This window comes from Dipodomys merriami, unplaced genomic scaffold, assembly GCF_024711535.1.
Source record: "Dipodomys merriami isolate MVZ:Mamm:240054 unplaced genomic scaffold, mDipMer1.0.p SCAF_4, whole genome shotgun sequence".
NCBI classification, from domain to species: Eukaryota; Metazoa; Chordata; class Mammalia; order Rodentia; family Heteromyidae; genus Dipodomys; species Dipodomys merriami.
The window spans coordinates 34,846,738-34,865,486 of NW_027205603.1; positions in this window are offsets into that span (position 1 = coordinate 34,846,738).

Here is an 18,749-nt window from a genome sequence, read left to right on the forward strand (position 1 = left end):
GTAGCAAGGTCGAATGGCGGCTCAGCTATTCACATGCTGAGGGAAAATGGAGTGGAAGCTACCAAGGGGATGATGGGAGGTAGACAGAGAGAGAGGGGTCTTCAAGTTGGTTGAGAGAAAGTCAAATGAGTCATTTAGTGAGGGTTTTTTTTTAATGGTTGGAATCTTCAGTGTCACAGGCTGAAGTTTTGTCTTTGGCTCATGATGTTATTGGGATGTAATAGAACTTTTCATGGGCAGAGCCTAATGGAAGGAAGTGAAGTCATTAGAGATAGAGTAATCCACCTTGCCTGATCATAGACCGCCCTCCAACCCTCAGCAAGAGAGCCACCCACTTTGGACTGAAACCTCTGAATCCATGAGCAAAGATAAATCTGTCTTCCTTTAAAGTGGTTATATTAGTTGGGTGCTGGTGGCTCACACCTGTAATCCTAGTTACTCAGGAGGCTGAGATCTGAGGGCTGCTATTTGAATCCAGTTCAGGCAGGAACATCTGTGGGACTCTTATCTCCAATGAATCACCACAAAAGCTGGAAGTGGATCTGTGGCTCAAGTGTAGAATGCTAGCTTTGAGCAAAAGAGCTCATGGATAACACCCAGGACTGGCACGTGCGCGTGTTCAAGTCCCAGGACTGGCACGTGCGTGTGTGTGCACGCATGCATGCACACACATATACACAAACACACAAAGTACTTTTCTCATTGCTTTTGCCACAGCAATGGGAAACTGAGTGACACAGTGAGGCTGGAGGGCAAGGGGAAGTTGCTAGTGACTAGTGGCTGAAGCTGGAGATGAAAGTGAGAAGGGAAGGCTGAACTGGAGCCTATGGCAGCTCATCTAAACTGACATTCAGAATGGATGAGATCTTCATTCAAAATGGCAATCTAAGAGGCTTAATGATTCTTTAGGAGAGACAACATTCCCTTATTTGCTCTGAACCTAGTGATGTGGTTCCAAATGGAATGTAAAGCAAATGTAAGCAGAGAAATCATCCCACCGAGGATGGAAGGAAGGCAAGGCAAACTTGTGCAATTTGGTGTCATGAGAGCTGAAGGAAAGAGCTTCTGGAAGGAGGTGACTACACGATTTCACCTTTCTGGAAGGGGCCGGTGAGAATGGGATGAATGTAGTTGATTTAAGGGGTGAAAGTTGAAAAGCAAAGGACAGCGAAGGTTGAAAGGGCTTCTCTGAGTGGTTCTTTTGTTCGTGGGCAAGACATTGTTGCTGATGGGTTCAAGGGGAGTGGAGGGCACTGGAGAAGTGGGAGGGATGATGGATTGCTGATGAGCCTATGAAGAATGAGGCAAAGCAGCATGAAACCATTTGTTTGGGCTTTATAGATTTTCTAATAAAAACGTCAAGGTTTTTTTCACACCATTTTGAAAATGTCATCAAATGCAAAACAGTCCTGCTTGTGCTGGTGACAAAGGCTGCATTTCCAATGGTAAATTCCAGCTCACGATGCAATAACAAACCTTGTCAGGTTTGCCTCTAAGTCAAGCGAGGGGTCCAGTTTGGTCTGGGCCCCTTCTGGGTGACCTTTGAGCCTTCACAGTAATTGAACTCTCTCAATAGGACCCAGAACTTTCCTGGCTGTGGAGTTTTTGGAGAATGATGGAGGGTTAGTGTTAGCCTGCTGAGACTATCCCTAAGAGCAGAGGGTCCACTTCTTAGCTGTATTTGGGGAAGGCTACTTCTGAATAACTTCTGAAGGCTACTTCAAAAATCTACTTCTGAATCACTGACTTTGGTTCCTCTTGATGAAGACGTTAAAAGCATTTTGTCATAGACTTTCTTGTCTCTAGTTTCTCCTCCTTGCAGTCCTCCTCAAATACTCCTTTAAGGTTATTATCATTATAATTGCTTTAGAGCTTCTCTAGCTCAAAAACTTCCAATGGCTCCCTTTTTCCTTCTTATTTTTCTCTTTCTAACATTTTTCTTTACCTCAAGAAGTCCAAAAAATGCTATCATTTCAAAGCATAAACTACCTCAAGATGATGAGTAAGATACTTGCTATTCTTTCTTCATAGCAAGTTTCAAAATCTATTGTGTTTCACCATTCACAGCCCTCAGTGGAGAAATAAAATTAGAAGATCAGATAGTCTTGAGCTGTACTTAGCTTTTGTAAGATTTTTAGCTGTATGAGAAGACTTGCACACCTTACAATTTTAGAAGAACTGAATCTAACATAAGGCTTATTAAATGCTAGTTCAATTAGAATAAAAACATTTCATTTTTTGTGTGACAGGACAACTTTTTCTATGCTTCTAGAATATTGGTACAAAAGCATAAGCAAAAATTTTATATTTTTACATGAAGCCTATGTATTTTTTTCAAAGAGACCACATTTTGCATTTTACATCTGTAGGACTTTCTGAGAAGCAACGCTCATCTATTCATTGTTCTTATAGTAGTGTCCCATTGTAGGCAGGGATCACTTCCTTTTTTGCCTTTAAAATTATTGCCAATTCCTGGTTATCTGCATCCTAATTTCCTTGCAGCCTTATCTTCTGCTATTCCTTAGTCAGTATCCCAGGATGGGCCAAATTCAACCAGCCTCTTCCTTGTTCTCAACTTGTACTTCTGGCTCTCCACCGCAAGCCTTTGCTGTGGTGCTTCTTTTGTCATTTCCTGTGGAAATTCCATCATTCCATCAAGATCTGTCTCAAATACTTGTTTCTAGAAATCTTTTCTGATCTCTTTAATGTGTAAAGCATGGTTCTTCCATTCTTTAGAATCTTGGAGAAACACCGATTAATCTTCTTTCACATGTATCCTAGGTCTCATATACTGGTCTAATCCAACATGTACATCTTCTTGAAGAATGCCACACACATTGGTGAGTTCTTGCCCTCAACATCTGCATAGCATGTGGAGCTGCAGAGGGCAGCAAGGGCTGCCCATGGTCTGCATGGAAGATACCAGTGTCAATGCTGCAGTATCAAATTGCTTGCTGTTGTCTGCTTCTCTGCAGCCATTCAAGGGTTGACAATTGTATTAATACTGGCTAAGCATGGGTTTTGTTTTGTGCAATAAGAAAAATTTTGAGATGCTTAATTTTGGCTTTAGGGAGCCATCATAAGGATAGTTGACAATGACCCATCTCCTAGTCAAAGATTTGATAGTTTAGACATAGATTCACTGTTGGATTTTATTATAGAAGCCTGAATATATCTGTCTCTGAGCTTTCCATATCTAGGATAGATTGTTACTTGTCATTTCTGGCACTCTGACCAAACATTATGACAGTTTTAGCTTCACACTAGAAAAGGAAAACAGCCATTTATCCATCCATCCACTTAACAGATATATAATACCTGCCATGTATCAGGAGGACCCAGTAGTGAGCAAACAGCCAAAGTCCCTGCCTTCACCTACATGCCATTGCATGTACTATCAATCTTTTGTATCCTTAGGCTCTTCACCTGGAGATTCAACCAATCTGAGAGAGAATAAAACAAATTCAGTGCCAGGTATGGTGACTCACACCCTTAATCCCAGTTACTTGAGGGGTAAAAATCAGGATATTCTAAATTTGAGGCTAGGTCAGGGCAAAAAACTAATGAGACCGTATCTCAACAAACAAGCCAGGTGTGGTGGTTCATGCTTGCCATCTCAGCTATGTGGGAAATGTAGGTAAGAGTATCACAGTCCAAGGCTGGCTTAGGCAAAAGTGTAAGGCCCTTTCTGAGAAATAACTAAAATATTAAAGACTTTAGGAGGAAGGGGAGAGGAATGTGCCTAGCAAGTGTTAGGCCCTGAGTTCAAACCACCATATTGCAAAACAAAACAAAACAATAAAACAAACAAAGAAGAAAAAATCCACATGTATAGAAGATCTCAGTATACAATTATCAATATAGCACTTACACTATATTAGGTACAACAAGTAATCTAGAGGAACAGCTGCAAGACCTGGAACAACATAGCCCTTTCTGGAAGCCTGTTACCATGGTTTACAATAAGGCTACAGAGGCTACCTTGTAAGATATTTGTGTAGATTAAATGCATGGCACACATGAAGTAGTCAGAAACAACGAGTGATGCTGCTTTTGCAGAGCCTGGCTGGATACTGAAGGACCTCATTTTGTTCTTCTTTTTTTCATGGGGCTGGATCTCTGGGCCTGAGCGCTGTCCCTGAGCTCTTCAGCTCAAGGAGCGCACTCTATCACTTGAGCTACAGCACCACTTCATGTTTTCTGGTGGTTAATTGGAGAAAAGAGTCTCACGGACTTTCCTGCCCAGGCTGGCTTTGTACCATGATCCCCAGATCTCAGCCTCCTGAGTAGCTAGGATTACAGGCGTGAGCTACCAGCACCCAGCTCATTTTGTTCTTTTTAAGAAGCCCTTCCATCTTTTACTTTCTTTGGGTCTATTCCTCAATCTGTCAATGGGAGGACAATCTTGATTCTCTTCTCAAAACACTGCAGGGGGCTGGGAGAGGTAGTGTTGCAGCAAAACTGAGTACCTGCAAGGCCAGCCCTCCCTGTGAGGCTCTGCTGCAGGCTCTAGCATAAGTCCTATCCTTTAAAGAGCAGGCTCCAAGGGCCTACCAGGAAGCAACTAAGCAGTGACATAAACAGGAAGCTGGTGCCAGGGTCAGAGAGAGCCCTGGGTGGTTGGCTGAGCTTCTGGGAAAGCTGGGACGTGGAGATGACACATCCGACAGCAGGAATGGGGTCTCTCTCTGCACAGGGACTCAAGTGAAATTTATATCTTCATCCAAGTACAGAATAAAACACTCCCTTTCTTTTTTCTTAAAAAGACAATGCAACGTAGCCTGTTTTGTAACTCGTTTTCCCTACTGCCACCTCTGTCAGGAAAAGCATTCTTTCGACGCTTGTCCCTTTTACTCCATTGACACTCACCTTGTAATTAGTGGACTATCACTTCATCCCTGCCATTACCTTGCTGATTCTAGAAGGCTAGAAATCCATCCCTGCCTTATTATTTAGAAAACTTTCCTGATAGATGGATCTAGCAGATGATTGACTCCCAATGACAACAGGATCTGCGTCTAAAATGATATGTGTAGGTTGCAGATTGATTCATGGGACAGAGCACTGAGCAACCCAAACTCCATTCTGTCTTCCGAATTTCATCTCCAATCTCTTGTCAGTCTCAGAATTGATAGAATAGCCTGCAGCCATCGAACAGGCTTATGTCGGCAATCACCTTTCTAATTCTTGCATATAGGTGCCAGTACATTAAAAGGGCCAGGCAATGGGCAACAGGGTGGCTTTATTTAGCCAGCCTCATGACAGGCAAATACTTGAATTCCAGGGAGCTCATGAGATTTCCAACAGCAAGAGGGTAAAGGAAAAGAAAAAGAAAATAAGGAGAGGGGAAAAAAAAGCCCCACATGGATGTCTGCCTCCAATTCCAGTAGCCCTGCCCAGTGCAAAAAGATTGCTAACAAAAAGGTTATTCAATGCTTCTTCAAATAAACTCAAAGGTAACAAGTATGGACGGAGCAGATGTCAGGAGACTGAGCGCTACTTTGGAAAACTGCCTAGATAGTTAAAAATAGTGCTTTCTTATTAACCCAAGCATAATGCCGAAAGTCCTTTAAAATAAAACTTCCCAGATGCCACCTGCATCTGACATGGCAATAGGATGAATGCCAGTCCATCCACTGATACTGGAAATGCTCTTAAGAAGCAGCCTCGACTGATTGTTCCGGCACAAACAAATCACAAACTAATTTATGTATTCCTGCAGCTGCAGCCGAGCCTCGGCAGGCAAAGGAGTAGGTCCAATTTACAGTTGACTAGTGCTGCCTCATTCTTTGCAGATTTTGGCGTTTAACTATAATTAAGATTTATTGTTCACTAGCTTGCAGGTCAGGGCAAGCATGACAATATGGGTAACTTTTCTGTTTACTAGGAAAATGTCTGATAGAAGGAAGCCTCGAACCTTCCAAGCAGAACTTGACAGAAATAAATAGTGTCTTTCCACTCCAAGACTAGCGCATTACTGATTTTAATCAGACGTGTGGTGTCACGAGAAGGGAGGACAGGAACAAATCGGAAGGAGCTTTTGCACCAGAAGGGTATGGGCCAGAAGCCAAATCAATTATTGCTGATCTTCTGGATCTGGGGAGAGGCTTGTCTGCTTGCTCTGGAAGGGGGTGGTTTCCTTGGCTTCACAGAGGCTATGCAGAACCAGGACCGGTGGGTTTTCACTGCCCTGCCTTGCCTCTCCAGAGGAGAACCATCCTTCATCTCTCCACACTCTCAAGGATGCCCTTGGATCAAGTCAAATGGCCCAGGGAGGAGGGAGGTGGGGTTCAGCAGTCAGCGCCGCTCACCTGCTTTACTGTCTGTCTGCCAAGGTCTTGTTCAGGTGACCCACGACGCAGTGGGTGTGAATGCACCAGCGATGTAAGCAGACAGATGAAGGAGGACACTGTATCCTCACTGGTTTGTTAGAAAGCAGAAATACTAAAACAGACTGGACTTCCATTTTCCAGCATCTATACTTTATAGTATATATTATTGTACAGCCTTCATGGGATATTTTGTCCATGCCTATATAAAACAGGAAAACATCACTCAGCTGGACCCGAGATTTAGAGCCTGAGTTCCTCATCCTATGTCTCCTGTTCTTTGCAAAGGAAAAAAATCCTTTGCTTTTATATGGTGCTGCTGACTTACAGAAATGTAATTTTACATGATAATGTACAAAATGTCTTTGTGTCTCACCTTATTCTATGAGATTTAAAATGAGGTTTTGAAAAATCCATGCATCACATTAAAAAAAAGAATATGATAAAATAACGGAGAAAGTTGTACAATTTCTTCATTGTCCTGTTTTACACTGCCTGTCTGTTAATATTCCAGCTACCGGTTTGTAGAAGGAATGGGGGGCATGATGAACTCTGTGTGATTTAGCATTCTAGGGGTGCCTTAACACAAACACATTTGTTTTCCTCTCTACCTGAAGAAGTTCATTAGATTCTTAAAAGTCGAAGGTGAAAGAAATGTGAAATGCAGGTATGCGGTGGACAGTCACATTCAAAAAGAATTTACATTTAAAAAAATTAAAGAAAAAAATTAAATGTATTTGGATAGCCAAAGGTGTTTTGTAGTTCAGATATCAAGATTTCTAATCTTGTGGGATCCAGTTCAATTAAAATCTTGTCAAATCACAAAGGAGGAAAATGTATGATGGGGAAAGGTGGATTTTAGTGCTCAAATTTGCCTGTTAAATTTTTTTTTTTAAATAAAGCAAACCACAACTGCACCTGAGATACTCTTCTTGGTTTAATCTTGCCAGTTTGCTTGAGTATTACTTTATTTCAAGGAAGGTTGAGACAGCTCAGAAAGAAAGGTTGAAGGCAGTCTCACCAAGCACAACCTTGACCCATTCACGAGCCTCATTTCCAAGCTGTGAGACTTTGAACTTGATGATGCTCTGCAAGGTCATTTCCAGTGAACACAAACAGCCACCACACTGCTCTCCTGCACTGCTGATACAAGCAAAACACATTTATAAACACGCGCTTTTGCCGTCATGGATGCAGATGCATGGAAAAGGACGTGCAGGACACTGTAGTCATTTAGTGAGCAGGACATCATCAGGCCCCTACCCTTAGGTGTCCACCAGGGTGGGTGGAGGGAGGAAGCTGCCCACGCTCAGAACAGGTGGGAAGCCGGGGGGGAAAATCACTTTGCTCTCAGCTGGGGAGGGCTTTGTGGAGGAAGCAGGATTTCAGGAGCTGCTGGAATGATTGCAGGAGACAGCTTGACAGGATAGGATGGGGCAGGTTTCCAAGCACAGGGACTCCTGCCCAGGAAAGAAGGAAATCTTGAAGGAGGGAATATGTGTTTTGTTGAAAGGGCAGTGGGAAAAATTCCAAGATAGAAGAGAGGTGGAGCAGACCATCCCCTGGCTGCATGACTCGGATCCACAGGATGAAGGAGGTCATTTCCTCTCACACAATCACTATGTCCTCATCTCTGCTGAGGACATAATCACTTTGTTACAGTCCCAGACATTTAGTGCTGTTTGGTAAGAGGACTGTTGTTGGGGCTACAGTTTAGTGGTAGAGGGTAAGCCTGGCATACACAAAACCCTGGGTTTGGGTCCCAGCACCAGAAAATAGGCCAAACAAGTCACTAGACCTCAACAATCTTGACAAAGCATTATAAAGTCAGTGCTCTCAGGAGGCTGAGATCTAAAGATTGAGGTTCAAAGCCAGACTGGGCAAGGAAGTCCTATCTGTGAGACTTTTATCTCCAATTAACCACCAAAAAGCCAGAAGTGGAGTGGTGGCTTAAATGGTAGATCTCTATCTTCGAGGGTAAAAGCTCAGGGACAGTGCCTAGACCCGGAATTTCAAGCTCCAGGATGGCAGCAACAACAACAACAACAACCCCACAGGAAAACAAAACAAAACAAAAACAAAAACAAAAGTGAGGGCTGATTCATTGAACTGTCTGGAAGAGATAAAATATATGACAACAGTGAAAACAACTTCATTGTTTGAACATGTTTAAAATGTGTTTTTTTTAAATTAGAGAAGACCCTGAAGTAACAATTATTTCCTGAAGTAGAAAGAATTGGGAATACAAAGAGGAGTGTTAATAATTTTCTGTTTTCAAGGGAAAAATACTACACAGACATCAGAAGTTTTAGATGCTTGTAATTGATAACTTCTAAGCTATTTTCCAAAAATGCTACCGGGATATTTAGACCTACAAACAGTTTCTGAGAGACTGGCTATTTCATTAAACCTTTCTATATTAGCTTTCTACCTGAGATAATTAATTTATGTATGAGATAATTAATATGTATGACAATACATACCCAGTTGTACCTTGCCATCATTTAGAAGGATCGATTTTCTTAGTTTGCTAAGTTATTGTTTAATAGAGAATAGTTTGTTTTTGCTCTACTGTATGTGCTTATTAATGAGATTAAACATTGTTTTGCATTTGTTTATTAGAAATGTATATTTCTTTTGCAAATATTCTCTTGCCTACTTTTGGCAAATGCTGCTATGTTTCTGGTTTTCTTTATGGGTTTTGTTTTACTTGTTTATGAAACTTCTTTAAAGAACATGAATCATTGCCTATGACTTACTCAAAATTTTGAGTTCTTGAGGTATCTATGAGTCCTGAGGAAATTTTCTACTGGGTATGCAGAAGAATGTCTGATGCTGTGGACAGCCCTCTGACATGCCACAGTATATTGGTCTATCTCTTGTTTCTGTTCCCCCATGCTATGTGAGAAGCATGGGGCTTCTCTGACGTATCCCCCACTTCTCAGGGGGACCAGCATACATAGATGGCACTACACACTTGGTTGGCAAAAATTCAGTTTAAAGTCCCATACCTATCATTATGACATGATTTTCCTCACACACATGTCCACAAATCACATGATAACAGGACCAAACACTTTTCTCTGGCACATATATATATGGATGTATCCTTTCCTTTAGTTTTTGCTTGCATCTGTAAATAGATGTTTGCTGTCTCTACCTCCCAATCTCACACCATGCAGGGGCTTAGCTCTGGGAGGCCTGGGGGATAGCTGGTGTATAAAGGCACATAAGACTTTTTAGCTAGGGGAGCTGGAGTCAGAACAGCGGTAGCAGACAGGACCCTTGGGTCAGGAACAACAAAGCCTATATGCAGCTTCACACAGGAGGACTGAGCCTAGAATCCTAAGGCCCTTGCTATCAGCTCCAGAAGATTAAAAGGAATCCAGCCCACCCTCCCTGAATTCTTCCCTCCCTTGCAACACTTCCTTTTCTTCTATCCTGGGTCTCCTCTTCCCCAGTATCTTTCTTCCATCTTCCTTCTATCTCCTCATCTTCTTGCAGAGTTCTCCCCTCTTTCTCCTGTTCTCTCCTCCCTCCCCATGAACCTTCCCAAGCTTTCCCCCCCCCCCGTCTTTATTTCTCTCCTTCCTCCAGTCAATAAAAGAGTATTGTCTAGATACTACGAACCTTTTGTATTTGTATTTAATTTTGTCATTTTAACAATGTTATGCAGCACACAATATTTCCATTTTACAGATGAAAGGTGGAAATAGTAGGAAACAGGGCATATTAAAAAGATTTAGTAAGGTTAGGCATTAGTGGCTCATGCCAGTAATGAGCTACTTAGGAGGCTGAGATCTGAGGATTATGGTTTGAAGTCAACCCCGGGCAGGAAAGTCAGTGACACTTTTAACTCCAATAAACTACTCAGAAAAAGCCAGAAATGGCACTGTGGTTCAAGTAGTAGAGGGCTAGTATTGAGCAAAAAGAAGCTCAAGGATAGTACATAGGCCCTAATTTGAAGCCCTAGTACCACCAAAAAAAGAAAGAAAGAAAGAAAGAAAGAAAGAAAGAAAGAAAGAAAGAAAGAAAGAAAGAAAAAAACATTTAGGAAATGAGTAGAGGAGCCCCAGTGGCTTACACCTGTAATCCTAGCTCTACTCAGGAGGCTGAGATCTGAGGATCATGGTTGGAAACCTGCCCAGGCAGAAAAGTCCATGAAACTATTGTTTCCAATTAACTAGCAAAAAAGTGGGAAGTGGAGCTGTCAGTCAAATGGTAGAGTGAAGGACTTCAGCAAAAAATCTCAGGGATAGCACCCAGGCCCTGCCCTGAGTTCAAGTCCCAGACTGGCACACACACACACACACACACACACACACACACACACACACACACACACACACACACACACACACACCTTATGATTAAAATGTACTGAGGGAGTGATGGAGATAGGCTTTGAATCCACATCTTCTAACTGTCTAGCTTACATTCATGGGCATCATCTGTAGCCTGCAGAGAATGGGACTTCAGAGGGCCTAAAGTGCGCGTGAGTGAGGCCGTGCAGCATGGCACAGGTATTCCTCCACCTTTACCCATGAGCACCAGATTTGGTGCCATACTTTCTTATCCCTGCCCATCTGTCCAGTCCCCGCTCACCTGTGGCACTCCATCATCACCCGTCTTCATTCTATGCCTTTGTTTTTCATTCATTATGCTGCAAGTCCACTGCTTCCTCCTCATGGCCAAGGAGGCATTATTACTTTGCAAACAAAACATGTCTTGCTCTCCCTGGAAGATGGGTCGTCTGTAGAGATTTCCTGCAGACTGCTGTGCTCATCATGGCTCAGGATTCTTGTAAACTGCACTCACAGAGGGTGGCACTTCCTGCCGGAGGGAACCTTGTCCTCTCCCTGACCTCTATCTTATTAGCCTTTGTCGTCCATCTTAGAATCCCTCTCTCTTTTGTCGTATCCTAGGCAAGGAAAGAACCATGCCATTTGGAGATGGCAGGGGCAGACAGACAGTGCAAAATGTGACATGTTCTTGACTCTGTCTTCATTGTCCATTTAGATGCTCGCTCAGAATCAATGAAGGCCAAGTCTGCCTAGGTCTTGAGCTACAACACAGTCAATTATGTGGAAAGAGCAGAGAATTTCTTCCTTAAATGACACAGTTCTGATTGCTAGCTGGAGCTGAGAAAGCATTTCAGGGGCTCCACCTCATCTACCTCAGGCACCATAGGCTGAGAGCTTTGTTTTGAGCCTAGCCTAGCAGTTTCTCTTCTCGTGTTTTTTCTTTCTGGATTCCTTGGACATTTTCTGTCTGCGTTTTCAAAGGGGCAGAGACTGCACAGCAAATTCAAACCTGGCTTTTTGACTGAGGAAAGCCTTTGGTATGAAGAAATAAAAGAACAGACATTAATAGCTTGGAAAACAATGGTAATATTTAATTAACCTTTGGAAATGGCTGATCTGCACATCTGCACGTGTCAGCTCATCCTTGGAACAGAGGCGCTGTGTATGCCAAGGCCAAAATCAACACTCTGGGCCATGCGTTTCCTCCATGGGGATTTCACAGGGGGAGAAAAAGTAAGAATATATTCGCCTTCCCTCCCCTCTCCCCAACCAGTTGTTTTACTTTTAAAAATTCATGTGATCCAGTGCCCCTGTTGGGGTTGAACGTGGCCTCTTGTGCTGCACATCTGAGGGCCCTGAGTTGAAGCCTGGCTCCTTTCCCTGTCATTGTAACAGACAGGCCAAGGGCCTCCTGGGGAGCGGAGGGTCAGTTCTGATGACAGCAAAAATCAGCTCTATGCACTTGGAGCTCTCCCAGTGCGGCACCTATCCACAGGACAAAGAGAATTAGACTCACCTGCTAGTGTCAACGCTCTGGCTTTTCTAGTGATTTTTTCCCCTTTTCCTAGTAAAGGTGGTGTGTTCTCTTAGTTTGAGAAGTCGTGGCATCCAGGGAGTAAGAGGGTTGGCTCATTAACATATCACCTGGTTAAAATAAATCAATATTGATGGAGTTGTTTAAGGTATTCCCTCGAAAGTAGCTGGTGTATTATGCTGATCAACTGGTTACTCCCACCTCAGACTAAATAGAAGCCCCCTTTTTCCTGCTCTGCATCCTACCTACCGTAAGAAGCATTTCCCTGATGAAATCTGGAGCTGGATGGGTAGTGTCTAATACGTTTTATTTACTTTTATCAATCGCTATGGCAGAAAGAATTAGGGAGGGCAAGATTTTGCTCTTTGGAATGTCCAGGAATTAAAGAAGGTGTTTATAGGAAAATGAATATGGAAGAGATGATTGGTACCTTTAGGCTTCATGTATACATAGGTCAAGTCACAGAATGCACGATGAAATGTTTAAAGAAATTTCTGGAACTTGTGAAAACTTCCTGTTTTCATGGTTTTTGCATGATTAAAGGGAAATGTTTGGAGATATTAAGAAGTATCTGGGAAAACTATACAGCTTTAAGTAAGATTTAAGGCATGTAGAAACTTGGTCAAGAAGGAAAGAAGAACACTTGCCTGGGCAGAGTGGTTATTGGGTTGTTGTGCCCCAGTGGGGCATGACAATTGCAAAATGATCTACCTGCTATTCTAGCAAGATCAATACATGTGGAGAGTAAGAGGTAGACTAGGATGTGTGAGAAGAAAATGAGCTCTCCAGGTATAGCTCATATGTGCGGGCCTGCCAGTGACTCAACTCACAAGGCAAAGTCAAGAAAGTCAATGATTACAATGACCCACATGCCATAAATATCATCTACAAATATTCAATGGCAATTGCTGGATTGAGAACCCTGGTTGCTTTGGTTTCCAAAAGCACAGCAATAATGTTTTCTGGGGATAGGAAATTACTTAATCCATTCCACACGTGAACGAGATGCTTTAAGTACCTTTTCCAATTAATCTCAACATCAAACCTATGGAGCAAACTTATTAGTGTTAGTCTCACCTTCCAGGTGAGGAAACTGAGACACAGAAATGAGAAGTCACTTGCTCAGGGTTGTATAGGATGAACTGATTCTGAGTAATCATTCAAGAGCTGGCTTGTCAGCAAAAAGAGGAAGAGTTGAGATGGAGAGGAATGATCAGTTTTGCCAGTTTGCACTTGTTAAGTGAGCCTTTTCTTCTCATTTTTTTTCGTTGTGTTTAATACTTGGACTCATTACTCAACTTGGCTTTCAGAGTATCCGAGTAGTGTTTAGAGACAGCAGGGTTAAGCTCTCTACATTTACCCTGGGACATAGAAAGCAAGAACAGGTTGGTTTGAGATTTTTGAACAAACCTTTCCTACTTGAAAGCAGTTAAGGGAAGAAAGGAAGCCAAATCAATTCTTGAAAATAATGGAGAGGGGAGAGCCACACACAAATAACACATTCTCCTCCCAAACCTTCTCTCCACCAAAAGGCAAGCTCAGCCTAGGAAGAAATTATAAAGAAGACGGAATGGCAAACCAAAGAAGATTCTTATTGGTAACAAAATGGAGCATCTTCCATCCTAGATATTCATCCTGGACATAGATAGCTCAGTTCTTTAACTGACCCCTAAGAAGATAGATGGTTTGAGTGTGAGACAAGAGCATTGAGGCTCCTAAGGGCATTGAATTGCAGAGCTGTGAGGGGCCTCAATTTGTGAATGGCTTGAAGTATTTAGTGGGCTCCATGAAACCACTCAAAATTAAGAAAATTTGGTGGGTTGGGCATTTCTCAATGGAAATAGCACACAAAAGTGAGGTTCTGAGGTCTGAGTGTCCAAAGTGTCTTATCTGTGGGGGCGATCAGTCCATTTCCTGTCACTGTAACTGTCACTGTAGCCAGGAGTAGATGTAAACTCCTTAGAAGTTTACTTGTCCATCATTCAGGAGTCTGGGGACTCTGCAAGTGTGGTAGGCACCTGGTGAGGGCCTTGTTGCTGTGTTATCCCCTGGAGGGGGGCAGAAAGGCAAAGGAGTATGAAGACAGAGAATTTATTCTTTTCACCTATCCCACTGACCACCTTCCAGGAGAGCAGCATTAATCCATTCCCGAGGCAGTCTTCACAACCCAATCGCCACTTAAATATCCCCCTTCTTCAATTTAATTATAACTGGAGATTTGGAAAGGACAGGCAAACCATAGCAAGGCCATAAGATAACTAGCCTAAGGTCTGTTTTGGGCCAAGAAACGCCTCAGACATCGAAACTAGAGGCCACCAAAGGCAACACCAATAATGAGAACTACTGCTGGTGGAAAAAAAAAATCACCAAAGGCAAGGGACTTCTTCCACGTCCCATGCATTCATGCTGGCTAATTCCCAGAGCTGCTCAACTATCACTTTCAGTGATTAGCTCTCTCATAAAATCTAAGTTGACTCCCAGGAGGTGGGGAAAGAAAAATGGTTGTGCATACATAAGAATGGAGGCTGTGTAAATGTGTGTGTGTGTGTGCACACACATGCGCATGCCTGGGCGCGTTTTTGCATGCAAGCAGTGAGAAGCTGAGGATCTGAACAGTTTTCTGAGATTCCCCAGAATACAGAAGGCTTGTGGTACATATGGGAGAACTGACAAGTATACCAGAAGGTGAGGAAATGGCTGGAAGCAACACTAATGCCACTCCATCTGGAAAGAGGGGTACTGTTTAGTACGTCTGGAAAGCATTATTTCTGCAAATAGCTCAACCTCTATCAACTTTCAGGCAGGGATCCCGATCTGCTGCCAAAACGAGATCTCCCTGACGGCAGTAGGGTGGGAGACGCTGAGCAAATGAACTAATAGCACAAAGCAGGAAATCTGTAGAGATGGCAGCCGTGACGGTACCACACAGCAAGCACCTGCCTCTCTCCAAAAAGACAGCCTGGCTTCGCATCACATTAGGCTAGGTCTGCTTGTGGGGGGATGAGAAGGGGGCGGGTGGATCAACCTGATGGTATTTGGAGCTCAGCAGCCATTTCCAACTATTTCTCACAATGTTTTTTGGGCGCAGAAAAGCTCCAAATAGAGTTAGCCAAATAGCTTTCCTGCATTGATTTTTATCCCCGTGGGTATTTTGAAGGAAATTAAATCCATGTGTTTCTGATTCGGTTACCATTAGCACATGAGAACAGTGTTTTGTGAGAGTTACAGGATGCCGTGGGTGCCTTCGCGCACTGCAGCTAAATGCCATAAAACCGTCTAGCCAGACACGGAGGTGCAAGAAGCCCGGTGCGTGCTGCTATACGCCATTTCCCTGCCTGTCCAGAAGGCAACATGCTTTTGTCATTTGCATTCTTTCTCAATGTAGCACAACATGTTTTCTCGTGCCTGTTAATCATCTATCATTTCCAATTTGAATGAAGCCGTATTAGCAGGGATGATGAGAAATTGCCTTTAACCACTAATCACTGAATGAGATTCATTCATATTTTTAAAAAAAACCCACAAAGACTGACACTGGTCTCTAGTTCTAGGGGGTAAAGAGACCAGTGGAAATGCAGATCCTGCAACTAACTCCTAAGCAGGTAAGCACATACAGGGCAGTGCGAAATGCTGGTTAGCCTTGGTCTGGGAGCAGATGGGCTGGGGGGGGGCAGGGGAGGGAGGGACAGGTAAGTGGGACTCTTTGGGTTCCTGCTACTTTTTACCTCTAAACTTCTTTCTTGATCAATTAGTCAGTTGCTTTTGGTGCAGACCCCTTGGTAAGCCCACCATCATCTTATGAATGGAAAATGGGTCCCTTTTTCTTCTTAGTCATCACATTCATTGCCTAAACCGCTGACTTAGACTAGATGGACCTGTAGAGTTCACAATAGTGTAAAAACAATACCTTCTACGTAAGCTATACCTTGGATTTTTGAATTTGGTTCTTTTCCCAAGGCTAGTGGCCATCTGATATTCTCCTGTGATGCTGGGCAGAGAGAGGGGACCGTGGTGCTCAGTCTTTTGTTACCCAAAATAACCGGTGAGATTGTGATGGAGTGAACACTGCCACTCCACAGTGCATTGGAGTGCTAAGCTGCGGTGTGTGACAAATGACGTAAGCTAAGTATATTTTCAATGTATGATGTCATCAGTTTATGATGGGCTTATTGAGATAGTGTTTCTATGTTTTAAGTCCCAAGGTGGTCAAGGTTTTTTGTTTAGGACATAAAAAAATGAAAAGCATTTTTTTTTTGTTTGGAGGGGAGATACAGGAGGAAGAAGCAAGGACTAGTTTAATTGCAGTCATACTGACTGGGATTTTATTTTCTAATTTCATAACACCTTTACATTCTACTTTCCAAAGCAGGCAAGATGACCACCGCCCCCCCCCCCCCGCCCATTTTGTGAATGGTGTAAGGATCAGGACTGGTAATTTGCTAAGGACACAGAAAACAGAGCTTGTATGTAAAAAAGGTGGTGTAGGGTGTCTTTATTCTCTGACTCCCAAAGCTCATGCTATTTTCTCACTATTCCTACACTTCAATGTGACGAATGGTAACCATACACATGTAATATATGGTATTTTTTAGCTGGAACTACAGAATGGGATTCCTCCTACTTACTGAGTAAGCTGTCACTGTGAAGAACATTTGGTTTGAGTTTTGAAGGATAAACAGGAGCTGGTTTAAGATGAATTGCAGACAGCAATTGCAGAGGGAGTGATGTGTGCAAAGACACAGGGTGAAGAAGAAGAAACAAACCATTTCAGGAGTACACATATACTTTTAGTTCATCGTGCCAACACTGATTAAAGTATGAGCTGGTAAAAAACACTCGCTATCACATTTCTCTACAGGATATAATTTCTTTTCTTTCCTTTTTTCTTCTTCCCTCCCTCCCTCCCTCCCTCCCTTCCTTCTTTCCTTCCTTCCTTCCTTCCTTCCTTCCTTCCTTCCTTCCATTCTTCCTTCCTTCCTCTACCGGGGCTTGAAGTCAGGGTCTGGGTGCTGTCCTTCAGCTTTTTTTTGCTCAAGGCTGGAGCTCTACCACTTGAACCACAGCGTCACTCCTGACTTTTTGGTGGCTAACTGGAGATAGTCTCACAGACTTTCCTGCCCAGCTGGCTTCAAACCTCAGACCTCAGATATCAGCCTTCTGAGTAGCTAAAATAATAGGTGTAAGCTACCAGTCTCCAGCCTTATATCTTAATTATATGTTCTTTGGACCTCCAATCTCTGGACCTCCTCATTCCATGTGTTGGAATCTTCATTCCTTGCGTAGGATCTTTTTTGAGATCAGATGATGGCATTTCCAGGAGTGAATGGTTTGGTTGGCTTTGACTGTGGTCAGCTTTGACGAAGTCAGTGGAAGGGATTTCCTCCAAGTGCATTGTTATCCATGATATTTTGCTCCTCACTTGTGATAGGGAAGAGAGAGTCAGTTTCAGCACAGCTGGTGGCAATTTTGCTCTGAATTCAGAGGCTGTGGAGCAAACTGGCAATTTCATGCTCTAGCCATGGTGGCAGCCAAGCGAGCTTTAGTAACTTACATGGTATGTCCACAACCTGCTTCCCGTGAAATTGCCTATAAGTGAGGACAACCTGGGAAGTCGCAGCTGAAGGCTGCCTAGACTTCATGACAACCCTGGTTCTAGTACTTAGTATGCAGCGCTCTCTCTCTCTCTCTCTCTCTCTCTCATGTCTTGGATTTGCTTAGTTTGCTCTGCATCTTCTTCTGCCCTACAATGTGTGATCTGCCACCAGTGGTTGGTAGATGTTCTGCCATTGATTATTTCTAGAAACCCTGGTTGGTGGTAGAGCGTTTGCCTAGTAACATGGGCTGGGGCGGGGGGGAGGGGAGGATTCTATAATTCCATTACTCCTTGGAAAGGGTCAGTTAGGCTCCTAACAAAACAAGCCTACCACCTTAGTTCTAGAAGTGAACTGAGGCATGTATACCTTTGGTAACATGTCTGCACGTCTAAAACTTTAGTGGTGTTGATATGTGCCCACTGAGAGAATGAGCACTTCAGAGACCTTGGGGAGCAACTTTTAGTCCAGAATCTTCCCTTAGTGATAAAGAAGAACTGTGAGTCTGAGCAAAACACAATATATGGATGTAGATTTGAAATATCACCAATGAAACAAATAGAATCTTTCCCTAAAAATGTAAACATTATTGGTAAAATGAAGAGGTCAGCCTCAATAATCACTAAGAACCCATTGGTTCTAAAGGGTTTTGATTTCTGTTGTTCTAGCTAGTGACTCTCATTCAGTCATAGGTAATCTCAGTCTCTCATTATCATTGTGAAGATTTTTATAGGGTCCCACATCCCATTCCTTGCTTTCTCTCTCTGTGCCACTAACACAAATCCCACTTTGGCTTTTTCTCAAGCGGACATTGTCCCCATGTGTATCATCATCTATGTGCATATGAAATGCTTTGGGACCCGCTCCAAGGTCTTCATGGCACATTGTAACTGCACCATCAAACACAATACCCACAGAGGCTTAATGGTAGTGGATCTGAGGGGTTGGGTCTGGATACAGCAGATTCTGGCTTTCCAAGCCTTGCCTCTGT